We start from the raw sequence: 15,532 nt of genomic DNA, 5'->3' as shown, positions 1-15,532 counted from the left end.
GTTAGTCATTCCCAAGAAGGACTTGAGTTCTATGGCTTTTTTTGGTGTTGGCACCTCACGAATGGCTTTCACCTTGTCTTCTGCTGGGTGAAGGCCCTGCAAGTTAACCCTATAACCCAGGTAAACCACTTCTTTTGTTTGGAAGATACATTTTTCTTTTTTCAAACGTAACCTGACTTGTGAGAAATGCTTAAATACCTCTTCCAGGCTAGCCAGTGTTCTTCATCAGTCAGTCCTGTTACGAGGACATCATCAAGATAAACCACCACATGGGGTAGACCTTGAACTAAATTTTCCATAGTCCGTTGGAAAATGGCACATGAGATGCCTGATGAGACTCCGAAGGGTAACCTAGTATATTGGTATAACCCCCTATGTGTGTTGATAGTCACAAAATCCCGAGAGGCCTTTTCCAGCTCGACTTACTGGTAGGCGTGGCTCATGTCGAGTTTCATATATGCGGTTCCTCCTACCAGCTTGGGGTACAATTCATCGATTTTTGGTGTAGGATGCCTGTCAAGTCTGGCCACTTAGTTAACGGTCAACTTGTAGTCTCCGCACATTCGCACACTCTGGTCAGGCTTTGGTACTGGAACAATGGGTGCTGCCCATTCAGAAAATTGTACAGGTTGTAAGACTCCCAATCTTTCCAGCCTGCCCAATTCAATATCAACTTTCTCTTGTGACGCACAGGGGATTGGCCTCACCTTCAAGTATCTGGGGGGTTGCCCCAGGATCCATGTGGATTTTAGCTTGCAGCCCCCGAATCTTTCCAAGCTCTTCCCTGAACACAGAGGCATATTTCTGTAATAATTCTTGCAGATCTTTCATTCTGAGTTGAAAATTCTCGGTCCACTCCAACTTTATTTCCTTAAGTCAGTTTTGACCAAATAGACTTGGACCCTCCACCCCACCGTAACCACTATCAGGGGTAAATTAATAGACTGGCTTCCATACTGTACTGGAACCTTGCATATACCTCTTACACGTATGTCTTCACCAATATACGTCTTTAATTTAGCACCTGAGTTTTCCAGCTTTAGTGAGTGGCCTCCTCCATTCAGATTTGAATGTATGTTCCCCTATAACTGTTGTGTATGGCCCTGTACCCACCTCTATTTGGATGGGTTTTCCGTTGACTTCCGCTGTCATGTAGATTGGAGCAGAGTTTCTGCACCATTTCTAACCGGTACCTCCCTCCTGATGAGATGGACGGCGCCATTTTGCATACCCTTGATTGCTTCTGAATCCCTGACTGCGCTCTCCATTGCAAGCGCCAACTTCAGCACCTCGCTGAAGTCTAAACTCGTTTCTGACAGCAATGAATGGCATCTTCGTTAATTCCACACACTAATTGGTCCCTTAACATGTCGTTAATCGGCCTCCCGAACTCACAGTGCGTTGTCAGTTGTTTCAAGGCGCTACATAGCAAGCGACTGTCTCTCCAGGGGCATGACACCTCGAATTAAATTTTAAACGCTGCATTGTTACCGAGGGTTTCAGCTCAAAGTGGCTTTTCACAAGATTTACCAACTCATCAAAGCTCTTGGAATCTGGGGTTTTAGGTGCCGTTAGACTACAAATTAGGCCGTATTTACTGCCACATTTCGATAAGAGGGTCGCCTACCTCTACTCCTCTCCCGATATGTCGTTGGCCAAAAAGAAGAACGCGAGGTGTTCAATATAACGTGACCAGTCATCGGTGGTCTGATCAAACGGTGTGATACGGACAAACTGTGGCATATTGGACAGAGATAACGTCAAAGACTATGGTGACAGCTGTACTTACACTTGGCCTGTAAGGCACGGCTGATTCACCTCAGGGGAATTTTCGCGACTTTCCTTGGTGTCATCGACTGGTCGTATTTTGCTTCATCGCTAGTTGTTACATTCCTTCTGTTGGGTCACTTTGCTCGTGAACACTGTTGCACGCCTATCTACTAGTGGGTGAGTTGGCAAACAATATACTACAGATGCAGAGACCAATGTAAGATGAAGCAAACGCTGCTTACTTACACAAGTAACAGGGCACAAACACCTGTGTGCTTCCCCAACTAGACCCTATTCTAAACTACTGATTAACCTTGTAGCCCGTGCTACACAGCAATTGGGTAATACAGTCACGTGGTCAATCTGCTCACATCCTCTTAAAGGTGTATTGCACCTCAGATTACCACAGTCAGCCAACTTCTGCACCTGCACAAAACTGGCTGGGAGGTGGAGTAGAGGGAGAAGGGTAAATAGATCCAGGGGGCAAGTGTGGATTGACAGCAGGCTGGAGTTTGAATGCCCCCTTAAGGCCTGCTTGTTAGGTTACTCAGCATATGGTACAACTAAGACTAGCAGGCAAAGCACATTATAGGTAAAAAGGACACAGAATCACATGAAAAACATTTACAAGGATGGTACCAGAACTGAGAAATTATTGGGTATTGGAAAAGTTTGAACAGGCTGGGGCTTTTTTTCTTTAGAAAAGCGAAGGCTTAGAGGTGACCTGGTAGAGATCTTTCATATTATGAACGGGCTGGACAGGGTAGAATTGGACTAAATGTTTCCAGGTATAGGAGAATCAAAAACTACGGACCATCAATACAAGATAATTATGGATAAATTGAATAAGTGACGAAGGAGAAATGTCTTTACTGAGAGAGAGGTTAGACTGTAGAACTCAATACCACAGGTAGAACTTGAGGCAAGCCCGATAAAAGGAATAGAAAATTATGCTGAAAGACTAAGATGCAATGGATAGAAAGGGGGGCAGGGGTTGGGGGGGTGGTGTGGGTGGAGGAACTCATTTGTTATAGAAACCCTGCACAAATTGTTGGAGCGAATAGCCTGTTTTGATGCTTTATATGTAATTTCATTTAGGGTCCTGCAACTAGTGTAAGGCCAATATTTGCATAGCCTCCTGCCTGTTTCAGACAGGAGTGTTAGGCACACATTCAAATGTCTGTGAGAATTAAACCTGGCAAGCAGCCAATATACCTCCATCAGTTGGCTACCCAGCTGCCAATCAACAATATACAAGATGTTTGAACTTTGCAAGGGGAGGTGGTGGCATAGTGGTATTGTCACTGGGCTAATATCCCAGGTTAATTTTTTTTATTATTCAGTCATGGGATGTGGGCATCACTGGCTATGCCAGCAACTATTACCCACATCAGAATTCCACCACATCAGATGGTAAAATTGAATTCAATAAAAATCTGGAATTGAAAGTCTGATGATGACCACAAAACCATTGCTGGTTGTCAGGAAAAACCCATCTGGTTCACTAATGTCCTTTAGAGAAGGAAGACTGCTGTCCTTATCTGGCCTGGCCTACATGTGACTCCAGACCCATAGCAATGTGGTTGACTCTTAAATGCTCTCTGAACATGGACAATTAGGGATGAGCAATGAATGCTGTCCTACATCCCATGAATGAATTAAAAAAAGCTGAGTGTCTGGCTGCTTTTTCAGGTAGCTGTTTGTATTGGACTGAAAATCATTTTTGGAATTGGAAAACATCTTTATTATGAGGCTCTGTATGAGAAAACCCTCATTTTTAAACCAGTGCAACCTTGAAGAAAAGAAGCCAATGGCACAATGCTTCAGATATAACTTTCATCTTTGCCACACTTGTTTCGGATTGCGGACGTCCGCAGATAGCTGGATGTCCTTGCATGCCAGTAACCCAGGAAACCATTTTGCTTGTCTGCATGGAGAAATGGAGCCTTCAAGCAAACTATAACTAGACAATATGGCAGCCAATCATTGTAACCCTGTAATACACCAGGTAACAACATGGGGTGATGTCACTGGATTGGTAGTCCAGAGACCTAGATTAATGCTCTGAAGGCATGGGTTTGAATCCCACCATAGTAGTTGGCAGAGTTTAAATTCAAGCAAATCTGGAATACAAGGCTGGTATCACTAATGGTAACCATGAAACTATCATTGATTGTTGTATAAACCAATCTGGTTCACAAATGCCCTTTAGGGTTGGAAATTTGCTGTCTTTACACATGACTCCAGACCCATAGCAATGTGGTTAACTCTTAACTGCCCTCTGAAATAGACTAGCAAACCATTCAAATGGAGGGTTAACAAAAATAGCCTTGTCAGTGATGCTCACATCCCATGAAAGAGTAAAGAAGAAAATACCAGGTAGTGTACAAAAGAAACTTTTCACTCAGTGAAATGTATCGTCACATAACAATTATCAGAGTATCATAAGTTACTAAAGAAAATAGCATTGTAGGACATATAACCTAGTAAAAAGGTAAAATATCTTTCTGTGAAACATATTTCCTGTTATGTGAGAAGGTGTTAGGTTTTATTTTCATTTGAAATCCCTGGTTCACGTCAAAACATTACAAAGGTCTTCTTCTTCAAGCGATGTGAAGTAGGGAAATTTGGCTGGAGTAATGGAAATTCTGAGATTCAACAGCTAAAATCTCCTAAAATGGGGAGGGGGGTGGGGAATAACATTGAAAAGTGGATAAGTTATAAAAAGACTGCTTTGCTATGTTCTGACCTGTTACTAATGGGCCCAGGTAATTGACTATTGAAGAGTTACACATGCACAGCTTGTGATGTGATAGAAATTCCTTGATGTTTTATAACTTTACGTGCACTCACTGATTGCTTCACCCAGTATAATGAACTGTGCGTTATGGTGTGCTTACTGTAATTGTGGAAAATATTAATCAATCATTCAACCAAAGGTAACTAGTTGGCAATTTAGCTCATTTATAGAATGCTTTTATTAATTATAATGACTGTTATTACATGTAGTTATTTCCATGGTTTATGTGGGTACATTTATTAATGAGAAACATGTGATACTCAAGTGGCTGTAAATGTGGCCAAACATGAGGAAATTGCAGAATTTGTTTATACCTTTGGACATATTCTCAATCCCAGTCTTGCCATTTCAAACTATAATCATCAAGACTTAGGCACATAGGAATAGAGGTTGGCCATTCAGCATCTTGATTTTGTTCCATCATGCAATTAGGTCATGGTTGATTTGTATCTTAACTTCATCTACCTGCATTTGCTCCATAACCTTTAATATCCTTGTCTAACACAGATCCATCCACCTCCATTTGATATTTTTAATTGACCCAGTAGTGCCCAGTATGAATACAATGCTTCAGATGGGTTCGAGCCAGAGCTCTGTACAGGAGTAACATAGCTTCCACTCCTTTGCATTCTAGCTCTCTTGAGATAAAGGCCAACATTCCATTAGCCTTTTAAATTAATCATTGTACCTGTCCACTAGCAGTCAGTGGTTTCTGTACTTGGGCCCCTAAATCTTTCTACTCATCCACAGTTCCTAGCTTCTTGTAATTGAGAAAATCTATCTTTCATAGAGCCAAAGTGGACGACCTCTTCCCAGATTATGATTTGCCTTTGCCCACTCGTTTAACCTGTCTGCACCCTTTGCAAATTTCTGCTCCAATCTACATTATTTGCCGTGCTACCTAGCTCAGTGTCATCAATGAACTTACTTACATGACTCTACACTCATAGGGAAGAATTTTCCCCCCCTTTGGGGGGAAAGTTGATGAGCGGGCGCATGTGGGCGCGCTTCCGATCAGCGCCTCCGATCGGAGGTGCGGCGCCAATTTACGTGAGCGGGCCAATTAAGGCCGCCCAGTGTGATGTCCACAGGAAAGCACTATGCGCTCCCTGTACGGGTGGGGGGTAATGCCTAAAATTGAGAGTGTGCTCTTTCGCGCATGCACACGAAAGAGCGCACTCATCTCCCTGAGGCTAAGTGCTGCCTCAGGGAGATCGCCTCTACTTTCAAACATATTAAAAATAGAAAAAAAAAAATTCCTTTACATGTCCCCTCATGTGACAATGTCACATGAGTTGGGACATGTTCATAATTTCCAAAAAAAACTTTATTAAAATTTTAAAAACCCTACATGAAACCTCATCCTGCCTGTGGATGAAGCTTCATGTTTTTTCCACTTCCCGCTGGGGCTCCTGGCCTGCCCACCAATCTTAAGTTTTAGTTTAACTTAACTTTAGTTGATCTATCAATGGCCTCAATTGGCCATTGACAGGTCGGCGGGTGCGCAGCTGATTTTGCTGCGCCCCCGCCTTCCTGAAAATTTAAATGGGGCGGGGGACATCAGGAGTTCAGCCCGATGTCACTGTGCGTCATTTTATGCGTCGGCGAGTGGGCCCCACCCCCGCTCGCCGACGGTAAAGTCCTGCCCACAAAGTTAGAATGATAGAATACCAGGAGGGAATGAGGCCATTCAGCCCATTGTGCTTGTATCTGTTCTTCGTTTGTCCTATCCAGTTAAACTCCCTTGCACTTTCCTCATTACCCTGTAATTTTTTTCCCCTTCAAGTACTTATCTGATTTTGAATGTTACTATTCTGCTTCTATCAGTCCTTCAGGCAGTGCATTCCAGATCACAGCTACTTGTTCTGTAAAAACAAGTTTCCTCATGTTGCCTCTGTTTCTTTTGCCAATCACCTAAAATCTGTGTGGGGTCTTCAGTGCTCATCACAAGAGTGGCTCGGTAGCACAACTATTGACCGAGCTGGCCGAGTCCTGAAAGACATATCTGCCAGGCTGGGCCTGCAGCAGGTGGTGAGAAAACCAACAAGAGGGAAAAATCTACCAGACCTTGTCCTCACCAATCTAACTGTCTTAGATGCATTTGTCCATGACAACATAGGTAGAAGAGGCCACTGCACCGTCCTTGTGAAGACAAAGTCTTGCCTTCACATTGAGCATATTCTCTGTTATATTGCTTGGTACTACCACTGTGCTAAATGTGATAGATTCAGAATAGATCTAGCAGGTCAAAACTGGACATTCATGAGCACTGTGGGTCATCAGCAGCAGCAGAATTACACATTCTGTAACCTGATGGCCTGGCATATCCCTCCTCTATCATTACAATCCAGCCAGGGGATCAACCCTGGTTCAATGAAGGTTGCAGGAGGGCATGACAGGAGCAGCACCAGGCATATCTAAAAACTAGGTGTCAACCTGGTGATGCTACAACCTGCTTGCCGAAGTAGAAGCAGCAAGCCATAGACAAAGCTAAACGATCCCACAATCAACGGATCAGGTCAAAGCTCTGTAGTCCTGTCACCTCCAGTCTTGAACCCTGGTAGCTAACTAAACAACTACGGGAGGAGGAGACCCCACAAATATCCCCAACCTCAATGATGGGGGAGCCCAGCACATCAGTGCAAAGAAAAGTCTGAAGCATTTGCAACCACCTTCAGTCAGAAGTGCGAAGTGGATGATCCATCTCAGCCTCCTCCTGAGGTCCCCAATATCACACATACCAGTTATCAGCAAATTTGATTCACGCCACGTAATATCAAGAAATGGACGAAGGCACTGGATACTGCAAAGGCTATGGGGCCTGACAACATTCCAGCAATAGTACTGAAGTATTCCAGAACTAGGCATGCCCCTAGCCAAGCTGTTCCCGTACAGCGACAACATTGGCATCTACCTGACAATGTGGAAAATTTTCCAGGTATGTCCTGTCCACACATCCAATCAGACCAATTACTGCCTCATCAGTCTACTCTCGATCATCAACAAAGTTATCGAAGGGGTCATTGGCAGTGTTTCCAAGTGACACTTACACATTAATAACTTGCATATTAATGCTCAGTTTGGGCCCCATCAGGGCCCCTCAGCTCCTGACCTCATTACACCCTTGGTCCAAACATGGACAAAGGAGTTGAACTGAAGATGGGAAGTGAGAGTGACGGCCCTTGACATCAAGGTAGCATTTGATCAAGTGTGGCTTCAAGGAGCCCTGGCAAAACAGAAGTCAAAGGGAATCAGGGGGAGAAATTCTCCACTAGTTGGACTGACACCTAGCACATAGGAAGATGGTTGTTGGAGGCCAATCACCTCAGTTTCAGGACATCACTACAGGAGATCCCCAGGGTGCTGTCTTAGGCTCAACCATCTTCAGCTGCTTCATCAATGACCATCAGCTGCCATGGTGGAATTTGAAACCAAGTCCCCAGAGCCATTAGCCTGGGTCTCTGGGTTACTAGTCAAGTGACATTATCACTATGCCACCATCTCCCCAAGTTCTGTTTACCCTGATCGGCATCCCCTCTTTCTAATGATGGAATAGTGCCCCTTATTGATATTGCTACTCCTCCTTTCTAATACCCCTGTCCTTCCTGAAGGCCTTATCACCTGCAATATTTCTTTCCCAGTCATGACTATTGTATCCAGGTCCCTGTGATCACAACAGGCTTGCAAGGGGAGTTAGCAATGCTGAATGGACAATGAAATTGATTAGCTTAAATGAGGCCTTAGAAATTGAGTGATAAATTGATGATAGCAAAGGACTGGAAGCTGTATGAAGTTAGTGCATCTTATGTTGTCAGTTAACAATAATTTTATGACAGCATGTCTATGGTTTTTGGGTTATTGCATAAAGTGATAGGGCTTTAGTAGTTCAAGTGTAGTGATATTTCTCTGACAAGATGACAGTTAAAAACATAGTAGTGATACTCAGTGCCACCCACCCCCCCCGCCCCCCCATTCCCACCCCCCATTTTCCGATGTTGGGTCCCTCAATCAGGCACAGAGTACCTGACTACAAGGAATGCCTCCACTTCCCCACTCCCAGAGGCTGCTGGCAAACCCAATGGGGTTTGCTGGGCAGCTTTCCCAGGTGCGGGAAAACTGTGAGGCTCCCATTATATCTCTGGGTTGCCACTAAGTTGCAGTGGGCTCATGGGATAATGGGTGTCAGTTGGATAATTGATTTACTTAATTGACACCCCATCGCTGGCAGCTATGAATCCTGTGTTAGCCCCTTTCACCTTCCTACTTAATTGGGAGAAGGTTTTGTTGCTGCTGGGAGGCTGATGCAAGTCCTCTCCCGCAATTAAGTAAGCCTGGCTGCCATGGTTTCCAGCATTGTATCCAGCCCTTTGAATGATTACAGAGTTTATTCCAATCTCCACTAACCTACCCGTTCCAAGCATTAATCAGTCTTAGTTCTCTTTCATATCAGCGATTATCAGTAACTAGTTATTGTCAGGTGGTACCTACCTCACCTTATCCTGTATTCATGGTTTAACTTGAAATTGTGCTCAGGACTAATTAAGCTTTTCACTTTTTGTATCTTTATACAGCAAAAAAGGTTCATTTCCTATTTGCCTCCTTAAGAGCCCATTTGGCTGATTTAGCTCCTTTCTCTGTTGAGCGCAAGTTATGCGGAGCACAACAAAAGTATGCTTCAACTGAATGGACCTGAAATCATCTTTATTTCCATGTGCACACTATTGGCCTGACCCTAATCTTCCCCCCAGCAGTTGCAGGTATAACCTTTGGAATATAGCATGCACTTAAAAAGAAAGGGAGGAATGTATTCATGGATAGTAAATATAACAAATGGTCAAAAAAAAAACAACAGCCCAAGGACTTCCAGCCCATGAATCTGGTCCTAAACAGAAAGCACACATGTTTAGTGATACAAGGGAGATGCTTGCAGCCTATTCTCTAATTCTTTATTCTGAAGAGTTTGGACATAACCATCAGGCGCACTTTCAGTTTCAAGAGGGTTACCTCCACCGCGTTCAGCCAGAAATGCATGTGAAGTTCAAGGTGAGTCTCTGCTCTTTACACCCAATAAATAGATAATCCTGGGACACAAAGTAGAGGAAAGTTAGCCCTCAAGTTTTTCTGCCTTTTCCTCATAACTCTGTGGAGTGACACAATGACCCTTTCAAGCATTCTTGCGGCATTTAGATGTTTCCCTTCCTTTTGACCAGATGTTTCCCCCGGACCAGAACTGAATAAAATGTTCAAGATGCAGCCTGATTGCATCACTATCCAGCTTTAGTATGACAATCTCAGGTTTATACCCTACTGGCTTGCCAAAGTATTTCAGCAAACCTTTTTGGTTTATTTATTCTTGTTTTACAATGGCTGGGGACAGTCAATGCTGAGTTTACTGTCATTCCCAGATTTCTTTCAGTCTTCCCTGTAGGCAGCTTTACACCACTTGCTAAGTATAAGGATCATCACTTCATAAGTTGTGGGTTAAAGAATCAGAGTTACATTTTCATTGTCCCAAATTTATAGAATCATAGGATAATTATGGCAAAAAAAGAGACCATTTGGCTTATCATGATCATGCCAGCTCTCTAAAAGAGCTACTTCCCCTTTGTTGTTTGGGGTGCATTTATGGAAGATGGGATGCTCATGTCACACAAGGTTAACCCACTAACTGGAGACAACTTTCTAGCTTTGAGCAATTATTGTATTGGAGGCAGCTTGGCCTCTACAAGAGATTCCTACTGAAAAGAGGATAGAGAGGATAGAGTTTGATTCAGATGGCTCAGAGGTTCTTTCCCTGTGTGTGGATGCAGTCTCCACACTGCCTCCAAAACAGCCATTCCTCATGCTAAAATGTCATAGGCCACTCCACTGGCCCCATCTTGGACCTGTATGAGGCAGTGCTAGATTTTGGAGGTTTCATTGCATGAATTGCCCCCATGCTTCAGCTATTAGCCAGTCAACACATCCATCCTTGTGACGCACTGCCTTCATACACCAATTGGAAAGCAAAAAGGCTCATTACACACAGGGGAGGTGATGCCGTAGTGATATTGTTGCTTCACTAGTAATCCTCTGGGGACAAGGGTTCAAATCCCACCACAACAGATGGTAGAATTTGAATTCAATAAAAATTTTGAATTAGAAGTTTAATGATGACCATAAAACCATTATTAATTGTTGTAAAAACCCACTTGGTTCACTAATGTGCTTTAGGGAGGGAAATCTGCTTGCTGTCCTTACCTGGTCTGACCTACATATGACCCCAGACCCACAGCAATGTGGCTGACTCTTAAATGCCCTCTGAACTAGGGATGGGTAATAAATGCTGGCCTGGCTAGTGATACCCACATTCAGTGAATAAATAAAAAGGATGATGCTTGACTGTCAGCCAAGCAGCCTTTTCTCCCCCCATTTTCCATATTTTTATATCTCGGAAAGAGAAATGTATGAAGAAAATGTAAAAAAATGCCTCGATAATTTTTCTCCAGGATTGCACGCAGCAGTGTCCTGGAGATTGATTTTCAATTCCTGAAAGGTTGGCAGCCCTAGGCAGTGCTCCTATGAGTTTGCACAGGTCCTGACTGCTCACAAATGCCTGGCTCTCTTGATGCTTACCATTAACTGCTAGACGCATGAGCAGTCCCTGTTGATCGGCATTTAATCAGTACAAAGGGCAAGAAACAATGCAAAAAATAAGGTGGAGATTCACCCAAGTTTGGACACAATACAGCACAATCCCAAGCATTTTTCCATTCCCAGCTGTCCCACGACTGCTCAAATTCTGTTAGTGGGAGAGGGGAGATTGGGGGCAGTGGTGGGCCCAAAGGCAGATTCTAATAAACTCTTTGCTTATTATGTGCCACACTGCACCTTACCATTAAAATGTTTCTGCAGGCTGAAATAGCTGAAATGAAGTGCACGCAGATTAATTTAATCCATTGTTTTACTGCCTGCCTGTGATAGATTGTCCCAATCATCTTTCAAGAAAAACATGTTATTTGTTCAATGCTCACATGAGTGATGAACCTAGCACCTCAGTATAATGGTGGAGGTGACCAATGCTATAAAACATGATGTCTGATTATCACCTCATGACCTGTGAGAAAACAAAGTGGGGAAAATCTAGCATGGTGTGTTGATTTTGGAATTCGAAGAAGGAGTCTTTGCACAGCTGTTGAAGCACATTTCAAACACAAACTACTATCTATGACATGTGTGACTGGTATTCAGCTCACTCCAAGACTTATCATAACATGAAAACAATGGAAAAGATTGTCAGAAAATAACTTTTGCTCCCTCTGAAACACCAAGTGTCAAATTGATTCATGTTGGAGAAAATTAATCTCATTTTATGAAATTCTTGTAAATTTATGGTTGTTTAATTACTGACATTGCTGTTATTTGTAACAAAAGGGATTTTTCTGCCAATGGCAATATTTTTACTGGAGGTGCAAGCTCAATACAGCCAAAATATCTAGTAAAATGGCATTATGTAGGTTAAATGAGATGGTGTTATTACGGTATTGTGTTTTGCAGAATACCTTATTGTGTGTAAATATTAAAAACGTTCGGCGACCCAACTGGTCGGTCTTGCATCAATTCCATCCAGTTCTGCTTCAGAGACTTGAGCGCATTACCTGAGCTGACACTCACTTTAATACTGAGGGCGTGATGCACTGCCAGAGGTGCGGCCTTTCGAATGAGACCTTACAGTGATATTCTGCCTGCCTTTGCAGGTGGATGTCAAAGATTCAGAATTTGTATAAGAGCCTGGGAGTTCCTGCTGGGGGCCCTGGCCAATATTTATACCTCATCGCTAAAACAGATTGCCTGATTGTGTATCTCATCTCTGTATGTTGGGGCTTAAGTGCACAAATTGGCTGCAGTGTTGCCTTATATTCTCACAGTGACCATATTTCAAAAGCACATTATTGGCTGTAAAGCAATTTAAGTGCTTTCCTTTACGTCACTGCAAAAAATTTCTTATCTCTGTATCAGAGAAATTGGAGCTATATTGCAAAAAGGTTGTATTGATGGAGTTTGATTCTGCCATGCTGCATAGCATGTCAACCTTACTTCAAATTGAATCTACCCACTGACTCCTCAAATAGCAACACTTACCTTTAAAGGATGTGTGTAAGATCAGTATCTTAAAGGATGTGTGTAAGATCAGTGTCTGTTCCTGATTTGAGTAAACAGCTATGATGCGTGGGGTGAGGACACCTTTGTATTTCTTCTACATTTGAGAAGCCAAATCTGAAATTTAGATCCAAATCCCAAAAACTGACAACAAAAGTCACAAAGATCATTACAAACAAGGGCAAATCTTTCTACTGGACCTCAAGAGACAGCACATCACCTTCATATTGTGGATCATTGTACACAAATTCCATAAACCAATCAGTTGGATTAATTCAATAAAGAAAGTGTAACTTGTTACAACAATATATATTTGGATAGCACTGTTTGTGTAAGAAGAAAACCCGAGATATTTTACAGGGGGAGGGATTAGGAAAAGAGCTATGGAACAAAATTGAAAGAAAGCCCAAAGAACTATAATTTCAAGAGGCTTTTGAAGATTAGCAAGATGTAGGAAGCCAATGGGATTTAGGATGGAAATTCTAGAGAGCAGGTCTGTGTTGGTAGGAGGTTTGCCATTGATTGTGAAGCAGGCAGTGATGGGGAAAATAGTGGCAGAGCAGAGGATGGCAGAATAGACAGTGGATGTCCAACTTCCTGACTGTTGTGAGGAAGTTATATCCCAAGTGACTGTAAAAAATGCTATGATATGGTACTCTTACGGCTATAAATTGGTTAGCACCTATTTACGTTTGCTTGAGCTGCAATTTGCAAACTGCCCACTGCCATTCCCCTTGAGGTAGGATGCACACAAACTTTGTGATGCTTCCTGCTTGAAAGATTTCAGCAAGCAGCACGATCTGCATTGTTGGCTGGCTGCACGCTCAACAGGGAGCCCAACAACTTGCAAAACTTGCAGGTTCCAGCTAGCCTCCAGCTCTTAAGGATAGCCTGCCCCATTGTATCACCATTCCTTCACTGCCACTGGATCAAAAAACCTGGAACTCCCTTCCTAACAGCTCTGTGGGTGTACCTACACCAGATGAACTGCAACGGTTCAAGAAGGCTGCTCACCACTGCTTTCTCAAAAGCAACTAGGGATGGCTAACAAATGCTGACCTTGCCAGTGACACTCACATGCCATGAAAGAATGAAAAGAAAATCACAGCAAATAGGAAGAAACTGGAGGAACTGGTAGAAAGTGAGCCTCTTAGCTTTGAAAGGAGACCACTGAGAACTGATCTTGTAAAATGGGACATAATCTGGCAAAGTCTACTTCGAAAATGACTTCAAACTAAACTAAAATTAAAACAAAGGAATGCAATTTCCAATTTTAGGGCTGATGACAGCAACTTATCCGAAAAATGATCAACTGAAATGCTAAATATTAAAATAGTCAACTCTTAGAATGGACCTGTGGGTAAAGAACAGAAAGAAAGAACTTGAACTTATAATGCGCCTTTTCAGGACCTCAGTCCATCCCAAAGTGCTTTGCAGCCAATGAAGTACTTTATGAAGTGTGGTCATTGATTCAGTGTAGGAAAACATAGTAGCCAATTTGTGCATAGCAAGCCCTCATAAAGAGCAACGGGACAATGAACAGATAATCTGTTTGATTTTAGTGATGGGGGGGTAGGGTGGTAAAATGTAGGGTGGTAAAATGTAGGAATCATGAAAGTGCCAGTAACAATTGAGGATTTCTCTGGATAATGGTTCAAATGGCCTTTTTGTTCTAATTTATTTTTAATCTTATTAGAAGAGGTATCTCAAGGACAAAATAGAACAAGGTTAATTTGTCTAAAGGCCTTTTCTATATGGTTGATTTTTATATACTTTTGAGTTGCATTCCATCTTTCGGTATGAAGAATTCTGTAACTCTAATTTATCATCTGTTCTGGCTGTATCAATCTCAAGGTTAAATCTTGAATAGTGAGTGGTCGGATAATAATGTGACTCAAAAATAACCTTTAATAACCTAGCAACATTGACACCTGAGTGAGGCTGCCAGATTCTTACAGCTATCGGAAAGAAGAGACTTCGATCCACTGGTGTCAGCCGTGGCTCAGTTGGTAACACTCTCGTCTCTGAATCACAAGGTTGAAGTTCCCACTGTAGGACTTGAGCACAAAAATGAAGGCTGACACTCCAGTGCAGCATGGTTTTGCTGCACTGTTGGAGATGCTGTTCTTCAGATGAAATGTTAACTTGAGGCCTCACATGCCTGTTTAGGTGGAGGCGAAGGATCCTATGGCGTTATTTTGAAGAAGAGCAGGGGAATTATCCTCAGTCTCCGGGCCAATATTTGTCCCTCAATCAACATCACATAAAAAACACATTTGGGCAAAATTTTACATCCCATGGGTGGGCGTGTGGTCGACCCGATCAGGCGTAAAATAACGTGCGATGATGTCGAGTGAGCGTCCCGATGTCATCGTGCACTCGTGATATTTCGGTCAGCGGGCACACGCGAGAGTCAGCAGTGCACCTAGTAAGGCCACTAAACTAGCAATTAAGACAGGTTACAGTTGGTGGGTTGGCAAATAGGCCAGACAGCCTTTGCATTTTTGAAGAAACCTCATCCATGGGTGGGATGAGGTTTCTGACATTAATTTAAAAAAATTGTTTTGACATAATTTTTATTATGTTTATTTTCATGTGAGTGAGTCCTATGTGGGGGCATTTTATTGGATTTTCCACATCTTTATTTTTGATTTTAAAATCCTTCAGCTCACTGAAGCAGCTCCCTGCCTTCAGGGAGTTCTCAGTGCGCGCTCCCCCGCGCACATGCAGACTTTAGCGCTCGCCCTCCTCCTGCCGCCACACCCCACCCCCCCTGCCCCCCGGCAGCGCTGAGCTTCTCAGCAAGCCTTTCACGCTGGCTGC

The sequence above is a fragment of the Cetorhinus maximus genome, chromosome 21 (assembly GCF_964194155.1).
Source record: "Cetorhinus maximus chromosome 21, sCetMax3.hap1.1, whole genome shotgun sequence".
In the NCBI taxonomy this organism is placed as follows: Eukaryota; Metazoa; Chordata; class Chondrichthyes; order Lamniformes; family Cetorhinidae; genus Cetorhinus; species Cetorhinus maximus.
The sequence above is the reverse complement of the archived record's forward strand: the minus strand, read 5'-3'. Positions refer to the sequence as shown.